At 29.4% G+C, this 22150-nt stretch overlaps 1 protein-coding gene and 1 long non-coding RNA gene across 2 annotated transcripts in view; both read left to right on the forward strand.

Moving 5' to 3' along the window:
- The first annotated feature begins 9528 nt into the window (after positions 1 to 9528).
- On the forward strand, positions 9529 to 10466 carry LOC122513762. Its single transcript, XR_006302854.1, has 2 exons — positions 9529 to 9764; positions 9931 to 10466. It is a non-coding gene; the product is annotated as an uncharacterized LOC122513762 (long non-coding RNA).
- A 657-nt stretch (positions 10467 to 11123) lies between these two features.
- LOC122513754 overlaps positions 11124 to 22150 on the forward strand; it is a 33431-nt gene continuing 22404 nt past the window's right edge. Inside the window, 1 exon segment of the mRNA XM_043630226.1 lies at positions 11124 to 11424. The gene's annotated coding sequence lies outside the window, so the exon portion shown is untranslated.

The following is a 22150-nucleotide window of genomic DNA, read 5'->3' on the forward strand; positions in this document are numbered from 1 at the left end:
ATCTTGAATATAATCTCTATTAAACAATAATAGAATACAAATTAATTAAATAAAACAAGAAAAAAACAAAAAGAAAAGGAAAATTTATATCATAAAAATATTCTGTAAAAATAAATAGAGTAATATTCGCAATTAAATGTACACGATCATATTATCTAACAATTCTAAAATAAAACAAATTTTTGCCAACCAATAGAATGATTCTAAAATCAAATAAAATATAATTATATACGAATCGATCAGCTCTGCAACACGTTTTGTTACTCAACGAGAGTGAATTACGGAACAACACGACATAGAGCGTGATTGTCCTCGATGATGAACAATTAAAGGTTAAAGTTGACGCGATGACAAAGATACGTTAGTAAAAAAATTCGCTTTCTATAAAACGCTTAAGTCTATGAATGTTCGGTAGAAATTTATTTTTCTATATTATTTAACTTTAAAAGACCATCGCGGTATACTCATTGAATACTTTGAGTAGATTAAAACGTTACAAACTATTGGTAGGCTATTTCCATTTCACTGTAACCGCAATTCATGACGAAAGAACCTTTAGTTTGATTCGCTCGCGCCACTATTTGTCGAGCGATTAATCGAATTTGTTGCAAAGCTCGAACGAGCGTGAAAACCCGAATCGTTTACATCTCTCATAGATGATTGGCTAAAGAAAGTTCTCGAAGTTAGATAACAACTGCATCAAATCATTCCCCTCTTTCCTTCGCGCCATTTCTCTCTCACTCACCTTTCTTCTTACGTGTCATCGTTTAAATAGCAGATGGTTTCCATTTCTAGTTATTTTTATACATTTTATTTTAATATGTATATATATAGGAATCATATATATTCTAATATATATAATCTATATTAGATTATATATAATATATCAACATTTTGTATATATATTACCTTTATATTATTATATATTTTATATTATATTAAAACACGAAACGCTAAAAGAAGATTCGAGACGATTCGAACACCTGGGACTTTCCGATTTCTAAGCATACACTTAAGAAACGAAGCTAACATATTAAATTATAATTTATACTCACTTCGTATTAAATTATATATTATATATATATACAAAAATTATATATAATATAAAAATATATATACTGCAACACACACACACACACACCTTAACTATATAATTTAATTATATATTTGATATATTATATACACTAAAAAAATATTTGTGATTGCACACCAAGTTAATTTCTTCTAAAGAAAAATATCAAAATACTGAAAAAATGATCCATTAAACTTTACAGCAATTTAACGTTACTTTCTTATTACTAAAAAAAAATTAAATATCGACCCAAAAAAATTACCGATTTATCTATTCGTTTAATTTGATCGGCTTAGTATATTCTTCTTCTTTCTTCGCGAGTTTATAATCGTGAAAGTTGTTCCGTTCATGACCTCTTCTTCGCCAATACATATACATACACACATTCACACACATGCTTGCCATAAAGATTCTCTTTCTCTCCTATCGTCGCATGACTCTTCTTCCCATATGTTCGTTATTTCCGCCTGTCCAAAGGGCTCTTTCCTCGTTTTTTATCAAATACAAATGAAGCCTATATTAAAGTCGAGTCGAATATTTTTTTACGATTTTTCTGAGAAAAATGACTAATCAGAAAATATTCACTGAATTTTAGAATAAACGTTACAATATTTCTTTTATTTATTAAATAACTGTACGTGTTTGAATATTTAACAAAAAAGAATCTAAATAAATTTTGCAAGAAGAAAATTAGTTTTTTTTAGTTATAGAAAAATTTCAATTAGGTTAGATTACACGCTTTCAAATGATTAGAATCGAAGTGTGACGATGATATTTGAAATTCGCGCTAATACAGGAAAAACACCAACGCTTATCATTTTTTATATTTATTTATTTACAAATTTCATAATTCTTTGAATCAACAATTCTTTCTTTATATATTAACCAAATTAATATGCATATTGATTATTATTTTTAAATATTTTAAAACGATCTATATATATATAAATTAATTTTATAAATAATCCAATTAAATTCGAACGAGCATCGTCACATCGTGATTCTTATCGAATTTTCGATTAATTGTAAGTTAAGTTGCACACTTTCATGCAATTATAATCGAACTATGATGAAGATATTTCAAACGTGAAAACGAGGAAAATTTTTATTGAACTAAATAACTGCTGCGCGTATATTAATTTTTAAATCTAATTGTAAATGAATAACCTCGTCAAAGATTTTCTAATTTCTACCAAAATTTGATTAAGCTAGGTTGCACGCTTTCCAATTGTTGCAATCCAGCAGGTGTAACGATATTATTACAAACATGAGAATACGAGAAAAATAAATTCAACAATGTTTTTCATTTTATTTTTTTTTTTAATACCAGAAAAGAAATCCAACGTTTCCTTTTTTATTTATATTACATTCTCTATCTTGGTTTTATATTTTAATGCAACACTTCACAAAAATCTTGCAAGCCTGAAAATGCGAGATATAAAAAAATGTCCAACTCTTCTTTATTATTTTATATTTCCTTCCCTTTCTGTATTTTATTCAATGCAACATTTCGCGAAAATATTGCAAGTCTGAAAATGGGAGATAAAAAAGAAAAAAGAAACCAAAGCCCTTCGTTATTTTTTATTTCCTTCTCTTTCTTCATTTTTCTTTTATTTTGCAATGCATTTCGCGAAGGTATTGCGAGTCCAATAATGCGAACAAAAATATCTAACGTTTCTCATTCACATTTTATTTTTACATTTTTATTTTTCTTTTCTATTTCTTTTCTATTTTTTTTTTCGTAATATTATTCGGGATAAGTAAATTCGATTTCACTTGAATTTCACACTATCGCTGTCGTCGGATCGTTTCTCTGGACAATGGCTGAGGTATCGCTTTCTAGAAGATGACTAGTGTATACTAAACTAACGTAAGTATATAAGTGAATATACTTAAACTGTCATAGAAAGTAAAGAGACAGGGATCCACGGAAATGAATTCAAATCAATTTGAAAGAAATCAAAATCATTTGGATGTACGTGTATATAGTACATCATTGGTAAAAGAAATCTTTTCCAAGGATTTCTCCGATAATATTCTCCTCTTTCGAAGAAAAAAAAAAGAAGAAAAATAAAGAAAAGAAAAAGTACTTCGACTTTCTACGTTTATCGTTTAGTTCGATAAGATACGCTACGACGATTATTTAATAAGAAAGAACTCAAATCTATCGCATTTAGTCCAGTCAACTCGGGCCATCTCCTTCGAATCTCAGCAGATTTGGTGGAAACTTGATATAAGGGTAAATAGACGACGCTGAATCGAATGGTGCTAATTTTTTTGAGGTGGAAAGTGCCGTTTTTGAGAAAAAGGGTAAAAAAGGGTCAAAAATAACTTTATCTTAGAATCTAGGCATTTAATCGAAAAAAGTTTCAAACAAAAGTTGTAGAAAATTGAAAAATACTAAAAAAATGTTCTATGAGTTATCTTCGTATTTTCAAAAATAAGCGCATAGAATTGGATTGAAGATGGGAAAAAAATTGTAAGAGTGGGAGAAAGCAAGCTTATCCCTCCGTCGCGTTTTACACGCGAGCGAGCTAGTGTGCGTGCGAGCGTCCGTGTGCACTAATACACAAACGAAGGATCTTCGGCAATCTTCGGGACTCTCGGTCTTGAATGCAAGTGAGAGTGAGAGAAGAAACCGATATTTCCCTTTTCTATTTGTTTAGGCGATAACGAGTATTATTGTCCTTGGGAGCGTTCTAATATTTCTCTTTTCATATATTTTCTTTCGGTAGCAAGAATTTTACGTCTTGGCCATCGAGCGTCGTGCGTTTTGTATACGAGTGCGAGTGAGAAAGAAAACCGATATTTCTCTCTTTCTATTTTTTCTTTCGGTAGCGAGAATTTTTCGTTTTGGCCATCGTGCGTCGAACGTTCTATATATATATATCGGCGTATAAGCGCGGCACTTTTAAATCGAATCTTGATGCTTATGGCACGCCATTTCTTTATTTATTGTCAAAAATAATGAACCTTGAGTAAAAAAAAAATAATTCATTTTAACAGAAACTATTATTATTTAGTTGAGAGTAAAAATAATGAATTAATTTTGTGTCTCGCCATAAAATTAATTAGAATAATTAATTGATATAAATTCTTTGCCTCACAAAAATTAAATTGTATATTTTTGTAAAATATAATGAAAATAGTAGTGTAAATAGTAAAAAATGTTTGTATTTCTGAAATTGTAAAGAAATTAAATAGGTTTATTTTTCGCGGTGTCCTAGGTGATTTCTTATTAAAATGAAAATTATGTTTTACTCAATGATGATTCGAACATTTAACGAAAATAAGAAGAGACAGTGTTTTTATGAAACACAAAATCTAATTTTTTATTTAAATTGCTACGAAAGGGTATTCGATTTCTTCATAGTCTTCCTGCTCATTTTCATCATATTGATTAAAATCAGAATCCTCGAGGTCCAGTTGTTCGACAATATCGAGGAATTCATTTCTTGCCATATCTTCGACATCCTCGTCTCTTTCTTCTACTCGAATCTCAGCTGAATTCTCGACTGTGCTAGTGGAAAAGTTGGAGCAGGATTGTTCTCCACAATATTTACAAAATTGGGTGCAAAGTAGCCCACTTTTTCGGCAGCTGCACCGCAAAGATTTGCAGTCTCCCGTGCACGCACATTGTACCTAGACATATACATGTAGTAAACATTTAAGGAAAATGATTAAGAATTTGCATGCGCATAGAATGTATATGATTTTTTGTATAGTTCATTTCAAATTCGCGAAACATTAATCGAACGGTAAAGACTTTAAAAATTCGTGAATTTTTGGAATAATCATTGAGTCGTGCAAATTTTTGCAAAATTCCAAATATTTTACTAATATTTCCTAATATTTTATCTTGTAAATTGAACGCCAACGTTACTTTTGTTAAACTTGAATCGAAGAAGAAAACAACAATTAGTAAAATATTTGGAATTTTGCAAAAATTTGCACGACTCAATGATTATTCCAAAAATTCACGAATTTTTAAAGTCTTTACCGTTCGATTAATGTTTCGCGAATTTGAAATGAACTATACAAAAAATCATATACATTCTATGCGCATGCAAATTCTTAATCATTTTCCTTAAATGTTTACTACATGTATATGTCTAGGTACAATGTGCGTGCACGGGAGACTGCAAATCTTTGCGGTGCAGCTGCCGAAAAAGTGGGCTACTTTGCACCCAATTTTGTAAATATTGTGGAGAACAATCCTGCTCCAACTTTTCCACTAGCACAGTCGAGAATTCAGCTGAGATTCGAGTAGAAGAAAGAGACGAGGATGTCGAAGATATGGCAAGAAATGAATTCCTCGATATTGTCGAACAACTGGACCTCGAGGATTCTGATTTTAATCAATATGATGAAAATGAGCAGGAAGACTATGAAGAAATCGAATACCCTTTCGTAGCAATTTAAATAAAAAATTAGATTTTGTGTTTCATAAAAACACTGTCTCTTCTTATTTTCGTTAAATGTTCGAATCATCATTGAGTAAAACATAATTTTCATTTTAATAAGAAATCACCTAGGACACCGCGAAAAATAAACCTATTTAATTTCTTTACAATTTCAGAAATACAAACATTTTTTACTATTTACACTACTATTTTCATTATATTTTACAAAAATATACAATTTAATTTTTGTGAGGCAAAGAATTTATATCAATTAATTATTCTAATTAATTTTATGGCGAGACACAAAATTAATTCATTATTTTTACTCTCAACTAAATAATAATAGTTTCTGTTAAAATGAATTATTTTTTTTTTACTCAAGGTTCATTATTTTTGACAATAAATAAAGAAATGGCGTGCCATAAGCATCAAGATTCGATTTAAAAGTGCCGCGCTTATACGCCGATATATATAGATATATAGAACGTTCGACGCACGATGGCCAAAACGAAAAATTCTCGCTACCGAAAGAAAAAATAGAAAGAGAGAAATATCGGTTTTCTTTCTCACTCGCACTCGTATACAAAACGCACGACGCTCGATGGCCAAGACGTAAAATTCTTGCTACCGAAAGAAAATATATGAAAAGAGAAATATTAGAACGCTCCCAAGGACAATAATACTCGTTATCGCCTAAACAAATAGAAAAGGGAAATATCGGTTTCTTCTCTCACTCTCACTTGCATTCAAGACCGAGAGTCCCGAAGATTGCCGAAGATCCTTCGTTTGTGTATTAGTGCACACGGACGCTCGCACGCACACTAGCTCGCTCGCGTGTAAAACGCGACGGAGGGATAAGCTTGCTTTCTCCCACTCTTACAATTTTTTTCCCATCTTCAATCCAATTCTATGCGCTTATTTTTGAAAATACGAAGATAACTCATAGAACATTTTTTTAGTATTTTTCAATTTTCTACAACTTTTGTTTGAAACTTTTTTCGATTAAATGCCTAGATTCTAAGATAAAGTTATTTTTGACCCTTTTTTACCCTTTTTCTCAAAAACGGCACTTTCCACCTCAAAAAAATTAGCACCATTCGATTCAGCGTCGTCTATTTACCCTTATATCAAGTTTCCACCAAATCTGCTGAGATTCGAAGGAGATGGCCCGAGTTGACTGGACTAATTGGTTATGATGAAAAACCGTTACGATAATTCCAACCTATTTCAAATTACGTATCGCGACTGATCTTATCAATAAGAAGACTACTCACGCAGGCATTCAATTCACTTACTTAGTTTTCCACGCGTATAATGTTTCATTCGTTATTAAATTCAACTTATATTTAAATAAGTAATCATAGTATTTGTCCCATTTAAAATGTTTAATATTTTATATCTAAATATATATATAATTACTAATATATAATATATTTTATTTTACATTTTTCGTATATTACATCTAAATAAACAACATTAATATTTTTAACATTCTAATATTCTCTTTATTGGTTATCATTATAATTTAAATAATTTCAAGATTTATTATTAATAGAAAAAAGTTTACGATTGTCATTGATCGATAAAAAATGAATTATAAAAAATTTACTTAAAGTACTCTCATTTTGAATCCTCACAGTTACTTATTGTTAAAATCTTACAAATTTCTCGCCAATTTGACGTCCTTTTATTTTCGCAAGATAATACCGTCACGCTGATTTTAGATTCTTATTTAATCCTTCTACAATAGTTGTATATATAAATATATGTGTATATATGTATAGAAGAGCGTTGATCAGTGGGTAACGAACGTTCTACCATTATTATCCTCCTTCCTCATCGTAAAGAACAAAGTCGAGCTACTGCCGAATACGGTCAAATAACAATCTCTTCCTCTTCCCGTACTCCCACTCCAAATACAAATACATACAAGCTAATCATAATACATATATGTTTAATACATTATGCAAATGCATATATATATATACATGTATCGTATTTATTACACTAATATGTTCCACAATTTCGTAATGTATATTTGCGAAAATATCTAGAGTTTAAATAAAATAAAAAAATAGTGTTCAAATCCGTACTCTGTAGGTAATATGAAAGTATACAAATTAATTATTATACATATATCAGGTGTCTTGTAAGATTAATATAAATCATCAGTTACAGGACAACCTTTAAATACATGCATATGCATATATTTTTCCATACTAATTATAATATCAAATTATATTATATATATAGATAATCTAATCTATAATAAAATAATAATAAAATAACAAATTACAATGATTATATAATTACAAGAGAAATCATAATATCAATTTTATTTAATTGTTTAACTTTGTCTATTGTTATGCATACCAAATTTATAATTTAATTTATATTGAACGATTTCCTAACAAGAATCAGAACATACCTCGATAAAAATACAACATAGAAAATCCAGTTAATAACTGTAAATGAGACTCTCCGAGAGAAAGTATTAGTAGAAGAAAGATCTATTTTATCGATGCACAAACAGCATCCTGAATTCCTTCTAGTCTTCCAAAGAAATTTCTATCTCGTTATCATCTCTTTCTCTTTCTTTCTCTTGCTAATAAGCTTTCGCCAAATAGAAAAAATAAAACTGATTGTCAGTCTTCGTATTTTATTTATCTGTCTTCATTGTCGATATAATTATGATATAATTTTTGTTTTCGAAACGTTTTATGTAATAGTATATAAATTCTTATTTGTTTACTATACAATAACTTTAACGTTTACTGACTTGTTTAAAATAAATTAAATAGTTCGTTTAAAAGAGGCGGACGTGTTAATAAGCCAATACGGTAAAGTCTAGAATATAAAAATTGAGAAAATTAAATGCTTGTAATATATTGTTTTTACAAATTTTTGGTTTCTTAATTTGATCAGAAAAGTATACAAAGTATTCTTTTCTTTTTCAAAGAAATATCTGTAACAAAATAAGCTATGTACAAGACGCCTAAATAAAAACATAAGTATTTAGTAGAACAATTGATGCATTTTAAAAACTTTAGGACTTTCTTCTTTTAAAACAAAAAAAGGATTGGTTGTCTACGAAATGTGATCCCAGTCATCTGTAGAATGACCGGCCTGTGGGTCGAGCATGTACGAAACACACACAACAGGTTATTCTATTTCGTAAGTAGTTCATTAGTAAAATATAATTGAAAGAAATCTAATGGCTTTTTTTAAGTCTGAAGATACAATCCTGCGGCTCTTACGCCGCATACAAACGTTATTCTTTGCGATATTTCTTCGGATTGTGTGCACGTTATCCATCCAGAATTTTCTGTCTCTTCTGCGAAATCACTGTCGCTTTCACATTCACTATCTATTACCCTGATTTTTCGCCTTCTTACACCTCTTACTTCATCGCTATCTTCATCACGTTTTCCTCCTCTCTACCGTCAAATAATATTTACATAGAAGTAATTTCATTCTTTATCGACGAAAAATCGAACTCATCTTCACTTTAACTGATTCCTTTATCGTATTCCGTGCTTATTGAGCTCCGTAACTTTGAAAATAATATTCCTATCGTCACGACTGTAGAATTCAAACTAACATCGAAGACGTATATATAACAATGCATGTAAATGACATATTTAAGATTAAAGATAGGCAGTTTTTTTTGTATGCATGTATTATTGAAGGCATTCATGAAGTGATATTGTCCAAATAAAACCTAAATACACATTGTTATCGTTCGAATTATCGTGTTAAATCTTGTGGCGACCGAGAGTAACTTCTCGAATTGCCGAATTAAATCAAGTGGTAACCGAGAGTAACCTCTCGAGTGCAAAGGATTAAGATGCGTTTTTTTTTAAGCGATCATTTGACTGCTCACGGTAGTAATAGGTATACATTTAAATATCAATAGGTTTAGTATTAAAAACTAAAAAGAATATTATATATATATATTTATTCCATTCAAATTTACAAAAATTAAAAAATATCGTAAAATAGATTTAACCGTATTGGCTTTTAAGCGACTCATATTTCGAAAATACTCCCTTGTCTTCTTTTGTACAGCTTCCTCACCAAACGAACGAACGGTAAGCAGGCAAGCAAGCTGGCTGATGTTTTCGCCGAGCGATCATCTCCCCCCTCCACCCCCATTCGACGACAACGGCCCCCACGTAAGTCGACCAATCGTTCTCTTCTCTTTCGACCGACCTTCCCTCCCATCCCTCTAACGGCCGTCCGTAGAAGACTTCGGTCCGATACACGGCGCCAGTTCGAACCGAGAGTCCGTACGTACGAGAAGGATTATTCGCTTATTCTTAAACATTTACTTTTCTCTCTCTTTCTCTCTCTCTATTTCTCTGTCGAAACATTTCTTTCATTTATTTTCTCTATTAAATAATTAAAACAATTCATATTATATTTTACAAATAATTTTCTTTTTTATCCAAGTAGAAATTCGATAAAAATAATTAAATTCCGTAAGCAAATTTCGCGCGATTTATAAATTTGACAAGATGACTGAAAGAGACAAATTTTGATTGGTTAAATTAAACAAGTGATAGAAAATAGAGAGAGAGAAGATACAAAGAAGAAGAAGAAGAAGAAGACGAGGAAAAGTCACGTTCGAAAAGAACGTGCGTGTACGATCGATGAGAAACGCAACAGGTTCTCGCAATCTTTCCCCCTTTGACTAACTCTCTCGTCTTCGTCGATCGTCGTCGAACTTCGTCTTCGTTTTCGTCTTCGTTTATCTTCGCCTAACCACGTGATCTATCCCGAGGGAAAGAGAGAGAGAGAAAGAGAGATAGATACTAACTTCGTACTGGAAAGGGGATATGTATCTTCTTTCTCTCGCAACGGGGTTTTACGGAAGATAGGAGAGATACATTGTGAGTCTTAAGAGTAGTAGTATTGTCGGAAATTTTCGGAATTTTACGTTATTCGATGATGTTCATCGTTTCCTTCGTCACCGGCGAAAAAGAGAAAAAGGGAGAGAAAAGAAGAAGAAGAAGAAGATAATAATAATAAAAAGAAGAAGAAAAAGAGAAAAAGAGGATGCTGTTAAGAAGGAAGAGGAGTCGTTTCGTCACGGAATAACTATCACGTATAGATAGAATCCGTGGTGGTGCTACTGCTTCTGCTGCTGCTGTTTGCTGTAAAGTAGAAGGAAGAAAAGGAGATAGGGAGGTTAGGAAAGAAAAGAGAAGGAATACATACTTACATATAAAGAAGGACGAGAGTGTTAAGGCCGGTCGAAGACCTTCAGATATAAACCGTACAAGAAAGAAAAGAAAAATAATTTCATGGTGAAAGTGTCCGAACTTTAACGAATCCAATCGAATCCGATCGAATCGGAACCTTGTCGTGTTTGATTTTTAATCTTTTTCTTCGTTTGAGTTTTCTTTTTTCTCTTTCTTTTTTCTGTCTTGCTAGATTTTCCTTTTATTCATAAAAAGGTGTTGTGTATTGAACGGTAAAAACTAAACAGTTTCATCATGTATTTTCGACCTTGCCAAAAGTTTCCTGCCTAACTTCGTCTTTTTTTGGGGGTGGGGGGGCATTTTTATCTTTATCTCTCTCTCCTTCTCTTTTTTCGATTCTTTTCTTCTTTTTCTTCGTAATGTTGTCGCTTCACGGATGCCGGCACGTTGACCCCGTGTCGTCTCTCTTCTCTTTGAGTACGCGTGCCCCTGTTGGTGGTGCGGTGTCGGCGGCAACAACACAACGACTCATGCATACGATCAAAAGATATAATACTACTACTACTACTACTACTACTACTACTACTATTTATAATACTTGGACCAGACGAGATGCTGCTTCTATTCCCTCCTTTCATACCGTTAGATATTGAATGGATCCGTTTCGAGGAATCGCACACGATAGACGTCCAAACACCACGACGGCTACCACTCGACTCAACTCGACCGACTTCCTTTGATTAACGTAAGTCTCTCTATCTCTTTCTAATATTTGTTTACAATTTTTCTTTATTGCCTTTTCTAGCCGATTATTGTTTTGACTTTTTACGTATCTATATATATGTATGTATGTATGTATATTAAACAGTCAGTCTAAATAGTGGTAACGGATGCATAGGATCGTGTGAGTTGCTAAGATAAAATTTTAATTGTTTTTACAATATTTTAAACCAAATCCAACTCTTAATTGTGAAACTGAATCAAATATTCTCTATTGTATGGTAAAATCAAATATTGAAATAAATTAAATATATAATATAAATCGGTTTATTAATATAGAATTGCAATATTTTTTTTTCATTTTAAGATATGAATTGCACAGTTATAGTGTTAATTACAAAGTATGAATCAACGATTCTGCCACTCCAAATATCAGCGAAAAGAAATCAATCATTTTTCAGTTCGCTTAAAATAATTTTTAGGACACCCTACATTTTTAAATATATGGGGTATCTCTATTATTTTCCGCAACATTTTACCAGCATGTTCTATAAGTGAAAATAAGAACAAAATGTCATACAAAAGTTATAACAAAAATATGAAATATTGTCAATTCCAATTATCATTCCATTTAAAAATGTTGCTGTTGTTATGATGTTAGGATTGACATCTACGGAGAATATAATTTATTGCGTTACTAAATTCTTTTTTTTTTTTTTTTCATTTTTCTTGATTTCAAATAATAGATCACGAATCTCTTTGAATATTCATTTGTATTTGATAAATTTTTTTTTTTCATTGTTTCCCACAAGTAAAATTCTATTAGTATGACATCCAGTGATCTTGGGGGTCTAAGAAATTGACTCTTTTCGATCTATTCATTGTTTGAAATTATGATCATTTAATCATAACCGTACTGGTATCGCATAACGTACTGAACGAACATCTAATTGGATCCATAAATGTTGACAAAATAATAATGAAATATATTCTACCAATTGTGCCTGCAATTCATTTAATATAAAAATCTAAAAAAGACTTTGCAGGTAATCTTTCAAGTCGCATATTCAAATAGACATCAGAAATATGTATTTATACTGGGTGAATGAAATAGCAATCCATTATCGTTTCCTTTTTTTGTTCTAACTTTTTAATTAAACATTTAAGAGCCCATGTTCGTGTAAAAGTTTTTCTTATTTTCACTCATTAAAATTCTGGTAAAATTTTACGGAAAATAACTGGGACATCATTTAAATATAACTTTTATGTCTAAAGTTGAAGTATATTACTAATAATGAGGATTATTAATTTATATAGAATAAATAAACACAGAAATATTTCCTAATGCTTAACAAATATTTCTTTAGTTTTAAAAACAAGCCTTCGTGCACTTATTATTATTCTGTATTTTTTTTTATATCTAAACGAACTAGTTTCCAGAAATTGTACGAAGAAATAAACGAAATAATCAAACTTCTTACAAATTTTCAAAAGATGTCATAAGAGAATTGAATCCTTGCCAATGCTTTAATGTTTTTCGCTTTATAAGAATTTAAATTCTAATTTCATTTTGAACATTTATATTCGAACTTATTTATTTCATATTATAAATATTTTTTATACGTATTCTTATATGTTCTTCAGTGACTATTACAAAAGAATGTTAGAGATTGTTAAATATATTATTTATTAATAATAATTAACTTTGAACGTTCCAATGTCGAAATAGTTATTTTCTCTTTTGTTAGATTTTGTTTTTTTTTCAACATACGATTGATAAATAAGTTGAAATAACTTCCAATTTTTCATTTCCGCTTGATAACTTATTATCATGATATTTTCTTCTTCTTCTTTTTATTTTTTACCTCGAGCTCGTCCTTGTATTAAATATTTCTTTATTACGTGATTGTTTCCCTTTTGATAGAAATCTATTGCACGTTAGAAAAGATGTCGGTTTTCTTTTCCTTTTTTTTTCTTTTAATTGTATTTCTAAGTAATGAAAAACCATGTGTGGAATAATCGCATTAATGATCGCTATTGAAATATGATATACGAATTATATAATAATTACATTATATATAATTATACTACGCGCGTGGGCATATATTTGTGTGTGGGTCTGTGGGTCAAGTAATTATAAGAGGTTTGGTATTCGATAAGATAGAACTAACTTAATTATACATTTATTTTCCTCCGTTATCTCGAAATATTTTTTGGGGCTAATATCAAAAATGCGTAAAATAAAAATATATACAAATTTTATATTTTATAAAAATATATAAACTAAACAATTGCAAATTTCAATATTCAATAAGATAAAAATCATGAGAGTTAACCTAAATTTTGTTGGTACATGCAAGAACCTAATATGTGATAAAAATAACTTTTGTAGATATCAACTTTTGAAGTTTTTATTGAACTATATTTATGTTTTCCTGATTCTAAATGCACTCACAGAATTTTTTCTAATTTATATCTAATAATATTGTTTTGATCACAAGATCCAAAAAACGTAAAATTCGAAGGAACAATTTTTAATGATCGGATAACGGAAATTGTTGAAAGATTGCAAGAAATTGTTCTGAATAAATCGAATTAATGGTTGATATTTGAACGTTTTAAACTTTACAGATCAATATTTGTTTACCTTAATCCGATTTTCTTAATTACTTCGTTTAAGGGGTGTTTAGGAAACATTAAAAAGTCCTTGATACGAGTAACAGTAAATCTGTTTTTAAATAGCTGACTCATCGAAGTCAAACTACTTCTAATTTCTACTTTAATTTACGATTTATTGCATAATTAAAATTACGTGCAATCTTATAAACGAGGTCAAAACGATAATCATTCGAAGATGATATGACGGTCAAGTTGGAAGAGGATACATAAATTAAAATGCACGATATGCAAATAGCTATGATAAATCCAATTGGTTGTGAGAACAACTTAATTGAATCTAATAATTCTGAGGAAAATTAATTAAACTATAAAATGATATCTTAACTGTTGTTACCATTTATTTAATTATTCTTTCTATTTAAAAAAAAAACCTGCAGGATGAGCCAAAAGTTTGTAGATAATTAAGAAAAATCAATTGATCTCTTTCGAAATATTTTAGGCTGACATTTTGTTGGATTATAAACAATTTCTCAAAATTTGTAGTCTTACAAAAAAATAATTTTGTTTTTTTTTATTTTAATCGAACTAAAAGCTTAATTAATAATGATAATAAATGTAATAATGATAATAGACTATATTTAATATCCAATTACTGTGCGAGCGTACAACCTTGTAAAATATGTAAATGAATGTTCTTAGAAAAAAGATGAATGAAATTATTAAAAAAAAAGAAGGCTATTAAACGGTAATAATTATCTTACAAATATGTGTATGCGCATCTGATAAACAAGTGAGGGATTATGTAGAAACGTGTTTTTTATGCGTAATTTTTTATATTTTGTCTTCTTGAACTTTTAATAAGTAGAACGCGAAACCGATCGACACGTCCTGTACTCGTTTTATCGAGATGCACGGATTCGGAGCGTTTCAAAGGTGACAGAGAGAAAGTCACATGAGAAAATAAAAAGTTATAGAGAGGAGGAAAAAGAAAAAAAGAAAAAAGAGAAAATTACCCTTGGCAAAATCTTGTTTTGATATCGAGGTCTACCTACTAGCGTTATTATCTCGAGTATAAATTTTTCTTTTTTCTTTCTTTCTGTTCATATCACTAAATTGCACTTACAATACGTACCACGTATATTATATATGGGGCATTCCACGTCAAATCGATCACTTTTGATTCTGACCCCTTTCGATTTGGCTGAAACTTTTTTATCATTTTCTACCCTATTGTAAATCTCTCTGAGAATGTTTTCAAATTTTTTTACCCAACTCAAAAAAAGTTTGAGTAAATATTTTTGTTTAATTCCTTTGCCTTATCATTTACTCAGAAAGACTTATTGTTAGAAAAATTCGATATGTCGTTAAAATTTTGCGCAGTACTCGATAAGAAAAATGGAGATCTTCGATCAATCATTTTTATGAAAATTTTTATAATATTAAATAATATTTTTGTGTTATCATATTGCAATTTCTTGTTTGTGAAATCGTAAACTGATAACGCATTTACGTAGAAAACAGCAGGTAAAAGATACCGATTATCGTTGTTCATTTTCAAGTTTTATACGCCTCAACGAAATGTTTTTCAATCAGCAACCATCTCGACCATCACCACAATCGAAATTATCTTTAAAAACTAATCCGACCAGTTGAAAGAATCTTAAGGTTAGTTATTCCTGTATTTAATTTATGCCAATTTCTTGTAAGCTCACCTACTTACACATACGACATATATCCTTCTCTCGATTAAATGTTTTTTATGACAATTATTATGTAATCATAATATTATATTTTATATTACTTCTATTTTTGGAGTACATTTTCTCTTTTATTTGTGTATCTTAAAATATATTTAATATTTCTTTTAAACTAAATTTTTTTCATTCATAATTTTCTTAAACTTATAATTTTACGATCATTCAAAATTTATTCGGTTTCAAAATCATTTAAAAATTGTTGACCTATCTCGTTCATTATTAATGTGATTCTAATAATGTAAATAAAAAATAATTTTAATTCAAATTGATACTTGTTATCATTTTTTTCGAGTTTATTCTTTTGAAGATTCGTTCAATTACTCGTTTGGGAGATCAAAGACTGAAAATGATTTTCTTTTGTCGAGACAAAGAATTTTTAATCTTTGAAATTTATCATATAAAAATATGACTATAAAAGTAAGAGAAGAATTATTGTTCAGCTTGATAATAGAAAAATATCATAGATCTTTCCCAAGTACCTATCTACCAATTTCAAGGTCATCAATAATTTTCTATGTTTTTATGCACCACGTAAGAAACACCAGGATTTTTCTTTCTTTTTATTTCTCTTTCTCTTTCTCTTTGTTAAACAAAAGACATCCTTGTTCACGCTTCGTTTAACCTAACTCTTTGTTATTTTAAACTCAAAAGATCGTGTTTCTAAAAATATAAAATATATTCTGACGAAAACGTTTTTTTTTTATTTAAATATATAGTATAATTTGTATTTTTTTTTTATTAAATAAGTGAGAAGGTTAAAAAGTTTCGTGTCTAACATAGAAACAAATTTTTCTTCGATCAAATTCGCTTTTGTAAAAAAAAAAATTAAAGTCCTTTTTTTTGATTTTTAAAACTTCTCAACGAATCCTCATTTTTTTGTTTATTTTTTTAAATTATTATAATTATAAATATATCTTTTTTTTCATATAATAAATATAAAAATATACAATACATACATATTAAATATAAAATACTAATTTATTATATAGCTTTTAATATCTAATTGAACTAAAAAAAATATATAGAATTAAAGATAATAAATGTCGCTCTAAAGAAATAAAATATAAGTAGAGCTTATAAATGTGCAATAGCGGTTAACAGAAGGTGGTCAACTGTAACTGGAGTAGGAACTATGTATGTATATCATAAGTATAACACGAAACATCATCAAATTCAACGACGCAAATCGTAACGTAATACTGAAAACAATAACATTGAGATGGATATCTTCGACCATGAGAATTCATTTTATTCGTATAATTTAAATAAACTAATCGCGTAAGAGATCGGTATTAAATTTTCATCGATAGTTTTCTCTCTTTCTCTCAATAAAAAAAAAATAAAAATAAAAAGAATAATAAATAAATAAATAAATTATTAAATGAATTTTATAAGATAAGATCGTATTAAATATATGCGTGTGTATACATGCTACGTGATTGGAAAAGCTTGGTATTCGTAAAAGGTCGATGAAACACTCGAAGAAAAATGTCGAAAGAACAAAATTTAATCAATCGACTGTCAAGACCAACGCTTCCTATTTTTATTTTCTTTTTCTTTTCTTTTTTCTTTTTTTCCTTCTTCGCTGCTCTTTTACAACAAGAGTACTACTACTTCAATCATGTGAAATAAGATGAAGTTAGTGGTGTTAGTAGAAATTGTAGACGGAGAAAAAGAAACACCAGTAAGTCGATAAATCGACGTTGTCGCTTGGATGATCATCGATCACTTGACCTTTTGCAATCGATCCTACCAATCTATGAGAAAGTCTTCCATGATTTCTCTCGGTTCATTATTATTTTTCTTTTTTCTTTTTTTTTATATTTTTTTCTTTATCATTTTAAATCACGAATTTTAATAAATTTTTGTGGGTGTTTACGATTTCTGTCTCTCCGTGCTATATCAGTTTATTTTTATTTTTTCAATTTTCGAAAATTTTATCAAGAAATTTGTCCGCACAATTTTCATCTATTAGTTAGTATCTATCTATTAGTCTCGTACATTTCACATTTGATTTACGAAGGACTTTTTTTTTTTTTTTAAATACTATTATATAAATGTGTTTATGCGTAAACGAGAGCACCGATCATCCAAGGAGATGACTTGATGATTTTATTGGATGTTCTTTTATTGTACATAACACAGACGAGTTTCGGTAGTGAAAGAATTCGAAGCCCTCACCTCGACCGTCATCGACAATGGTGTAGCAATCGGTGGATTTTTCAAATTCCGCTTATCTTTGCATTCGCAGTAATCGAATCATTGTTTATGAACTGGTATATTATTATCGAGAAAACTAATAACGAGTTTTTTAAAATACTCATTTTCTGAATAAATATTATACTTTTTTTCAATTATTTTTTACAACTATATTTTACTTTCTTATCAAATGTAGTAACGCTATAATGAGTTTTTTTATTATTATTCTTAAAATTATACAATTAATTTGAAGAATTATTTTTCAAGAATAAAAATATAATTCTAATACATTTTCTTTTTTTATGTTTATATATTTGAAAATAAAACAAGTATCAACATTATTCGACTCATTTACTCGATTGTGAGGCGTATAAATAAATATTTTGTAAATAATTTAAATGATTAAAAACAAAAAAAGAAACTAAACGCGCGCAAAAATGTATGAAAAAATTTCGATGCACAAACATTGGGCAGAAAACGAAGGTAACAAATCATTTACTAGAAAAATTATTTGACATTGTCTATGTCACGCTGTACATAATTTTCACGAATAACGAGACACAACCGAATAGAAAATAAAAACAAATAACACAGCAGCACTATTACCAACGCACAAATATTGTATGAAAAAAAGAAGAAGAAGAAGAAGAAAAAAAAAGGAGCTCGCTTATTAAAATTATTCGACGTATTTACGCGGCAGTGCGGTGTATACAAAATTTGTTTCGAACTATCGTACAACCAAAAGCAACGGCGGAATGTATACAAATAAAAAAGAAAATGTACTTTATAAAGATCACGGACGTATACAAATGTCTAAAAAACAAAGAACAAAAAAAATGGGTTGATATAAAAATGATATTATATTGAAAAGACAAAGGAATACCACACCTATAGAAAATAATTCGACGTATGTACGCCACTGTGTGGGTGGTACGAGTCGACTCGAAGCGGGCTTTCGATTTATCTTTTCGCCTTTCCTTTTTGGAGCATGGTCGTCGGCTGCGACACTAAGTCTTAGCGCGTATAGTTGCTGGAGAATACCTTCGAGGCCAGTCGAAAACAGCCACCAAAAGTACATCGGTTGTTTGCATCCATCTAAGGTTTCTGAAGATTCGATTTTTTTTAATATTCGTTGAATCCGAAATCGAATACGAAAAATCAAATAAAAAGAAATTTCATATCATTTAACATATATATATATATATATGTACAGTGGCAGCCATATACTTAAGAACAAGGTTAAAATATTACACTTGTCTGTCAGTCGTTAGCGTATTTTTCTGCAGAAATTAGCAAATATGGAAACAATTTTTTCCGCGTCAGTTGAAATAGGTTTAAACGTTAAAAGTGCTTCATAAAGATTTTGCAAATCAACGATATTTCAGTTGAAATCAGGCGTGGCAATTTAACAATTTTAACATAACGAAAATATGTATCTAGAGACACGGAATTTTTTTTTTTATAAAACATCGTTCTGCGAACATCCGATTATTTTTAAACCGAATAACGAATCGAATATTTTAGCAAAGATCCGTTCGAATCCGAATCCGAATTCGAATAATTCATTTTAGAAACCCTACATCATCCATCCTTCAATTTATTCCTCGAAAATTTCATTTTACCTATATTTTTGTTTTTATTTCTTGTTCTTTTTGGTCCTTTTGAACCTAACGGAAAATAGGTGTCTATGTGTGTGTGTGTGTGTTAGATCCGGTCTATGGACAAAAATCAAACTACCACAAGTAACTACAACTAGAAACGTTACGTTAGATAAATCATTGCATTATTATCGATTCGTACGATCAAGGTCGGCTTTCAAATGCGTATTGATTTATTGTTCTGTGTTGCACACGTTTTTTTATACGTTTCTATACATTCGTATAAATTTTTATTAATTTTTCGTTTTATTTTTTTTTTTTGATCTATACATTATTCTAAAGATATTTTTATATTTATGTTAATGTAAAGGAGTGATCAATGATTTTTAAGTGAAGCATAATTTAATAGAATTAATATTAAAAAAAAAAACTAGCCTAAAAACTAAAAACAAAAATAATTTTATTACTTTCTACATTACTAGTTTTGTGGTATTATAAAAATTAACCAAAAAGGTAACAAAAAGAAGAAATTCATTTTAATAATACCTGCACGAGCAGTTTTAAAGTATTACAAAAAAATTAGCAGTCAATTTTAGACTTGTCCATACATATAAATAAATTAAGAAATGATTTAAAAATAAAACCTGAATCTACTACTTTGTATCTTATAAGAAACAAATATTGCAAAATATCTTAACCGGAGATATTTTAAGTATATGTTTAATAATCGACAATTAAGATACAAGTTTTATAAATCATTTAATGTAGTTCGATTTATTTTTGTCGCGTATTACGTAGAAAGAGAAAACAAAATACCTAAAATAAAATTAGAAATATATATGTTTTTTCTACTACATTATAACACATAAAAAAAAATCTACAGTTTTACTGTTTCTAAATGAGATTGCCTTTTACATTTAAAATACAGTTCTTATAAAAAGTTTCCCCTACAAGTACATAACACACACGCACACGTTATATTCACAAATTTACATATTATCCGTTAATATTAATTAAGCAAAAAAAACAAAATCACGATATTGGAAATAAAACGGAATTTCTTGAGGTAGCAACTTCCTGTCTTATATCCAATCAATCTCGTATATATTAACGTAGAAATACATTCAACATACTTATGTACATATATATACATGTTCAAGATAATTATTTATATACTCGTTGAAATAAAAGAGTATAAGATCTCTCGAGGCCTAAGATTTCTTCCGATCGTGTTAGTTTCACGGCTTCTGAATAAGGAGCAACGTTAGTAATTTAGTGGTCGATGCATAATATACTTATTGCATATTACGCTGGAAACTCTGTTTCTCGCCACGTGTGACTACGACGATGCAAGGGTAGTAGTATTTTTTCTCTCTCTCTCTCTGTCTCTCTTTCTATCTTGTTTTCTTTAACCAGTTCATAACTGTAGTTCGTTCTAGCTTCGCATAAACGACACGTTGTTATAAATTGCTAACTTTAAACGCTACCTCTCAAATCACCAGCGAGAGACACGTTTTTACCGCTCATCTTGTTTTCTAAAATGTCGAATTTCTTTTTCTTTTTTTCAATTCATTATCCAACCACAGAAATGAACACAGCGAAATTTCCAGTATACTGGAATTAATAAGAAATCATAACTGTTCCGATGAAAGAATTTTTGTACAGTAATACATACAAATTCTTATCATCATTGTGACTTTGTATCTATTTAGACAAAACAAAAATGATTAATTAACAATTTAAACAAATGATACCATAACGAGAAAATTATACAATTCTTTTTTTAAATATAAATAATAACTCTAGCTACAAATTTTTTTTTCATATTTTTCTTATAGAGATAACTTTAGGATTGTATAACTCTGGTAATATTAATCGAATTTAGCAATACTTGTGTTTTTTTATTATAGAATAATGAAAAAATCTACCTTGGATATTTGTCTATTCCATCAAAAATTATTAATTCCTTTGTATTATTAAATAGTCTTGGATTTCTCAAAATTAAACTAGCGACCATGTATAAGTTCGTAGACATTTTAGCAAAGTTCAAAAATTTCTGGACACACAACGACCGACAAATTAATTGTAAAACCAGTTTGGGAAGACTAGACTATACAGTATATCTATTAGTTTATGATACTGAAAGAGAAGATAGTACAGAATCCATGGTAAAGGTTTGTCAAATGTAAAAGTTTGATGATGAGTAATCAATTTAAATAATAGATAAATAGTATAAAAAGAATATTAAAATAACCGAGTTACGTGATACGAATTACACGTGTATCTTTCTTATATGTAATATTATTTTTTTCTGTTTAAAGCACAACAATAAATATCGAAACGATTCTATGAATGACGTAGTTGCGTGTATCGACAACATTCCTGGCGCGAGTTTAAATAACTAACCATAAGTCTGACACCATAGATGGTGGTGGTGATCGTAATCGTAATTAAAATGTCGAGACATCTCAAGGTCATGTATTTTCTCGTCACATCTCGCGTTTTTCTCGACCGATGATCATTATCGTGTCTCTCGATGATTACTTTTTTTATATCCTCTTTCTTTCTCTTTTCTCTC

The sequence above is a fragment of the Polistes fuscatus genome, unplaced genomic scaffold, assembly GCF_010416935.1.
Source record: "Polistes fuscatus isolate 324 unplaced genomic scaffold, CU_Pfus_HIC Scaffold1, whole genome shotgun sequence".
Taxonomy (NCBI): Eukaryota; Metazoa; Arthropoda; class Insecta; order Hymenoptera; family Vespidae; genus Polistes; species Polistes fuscatus.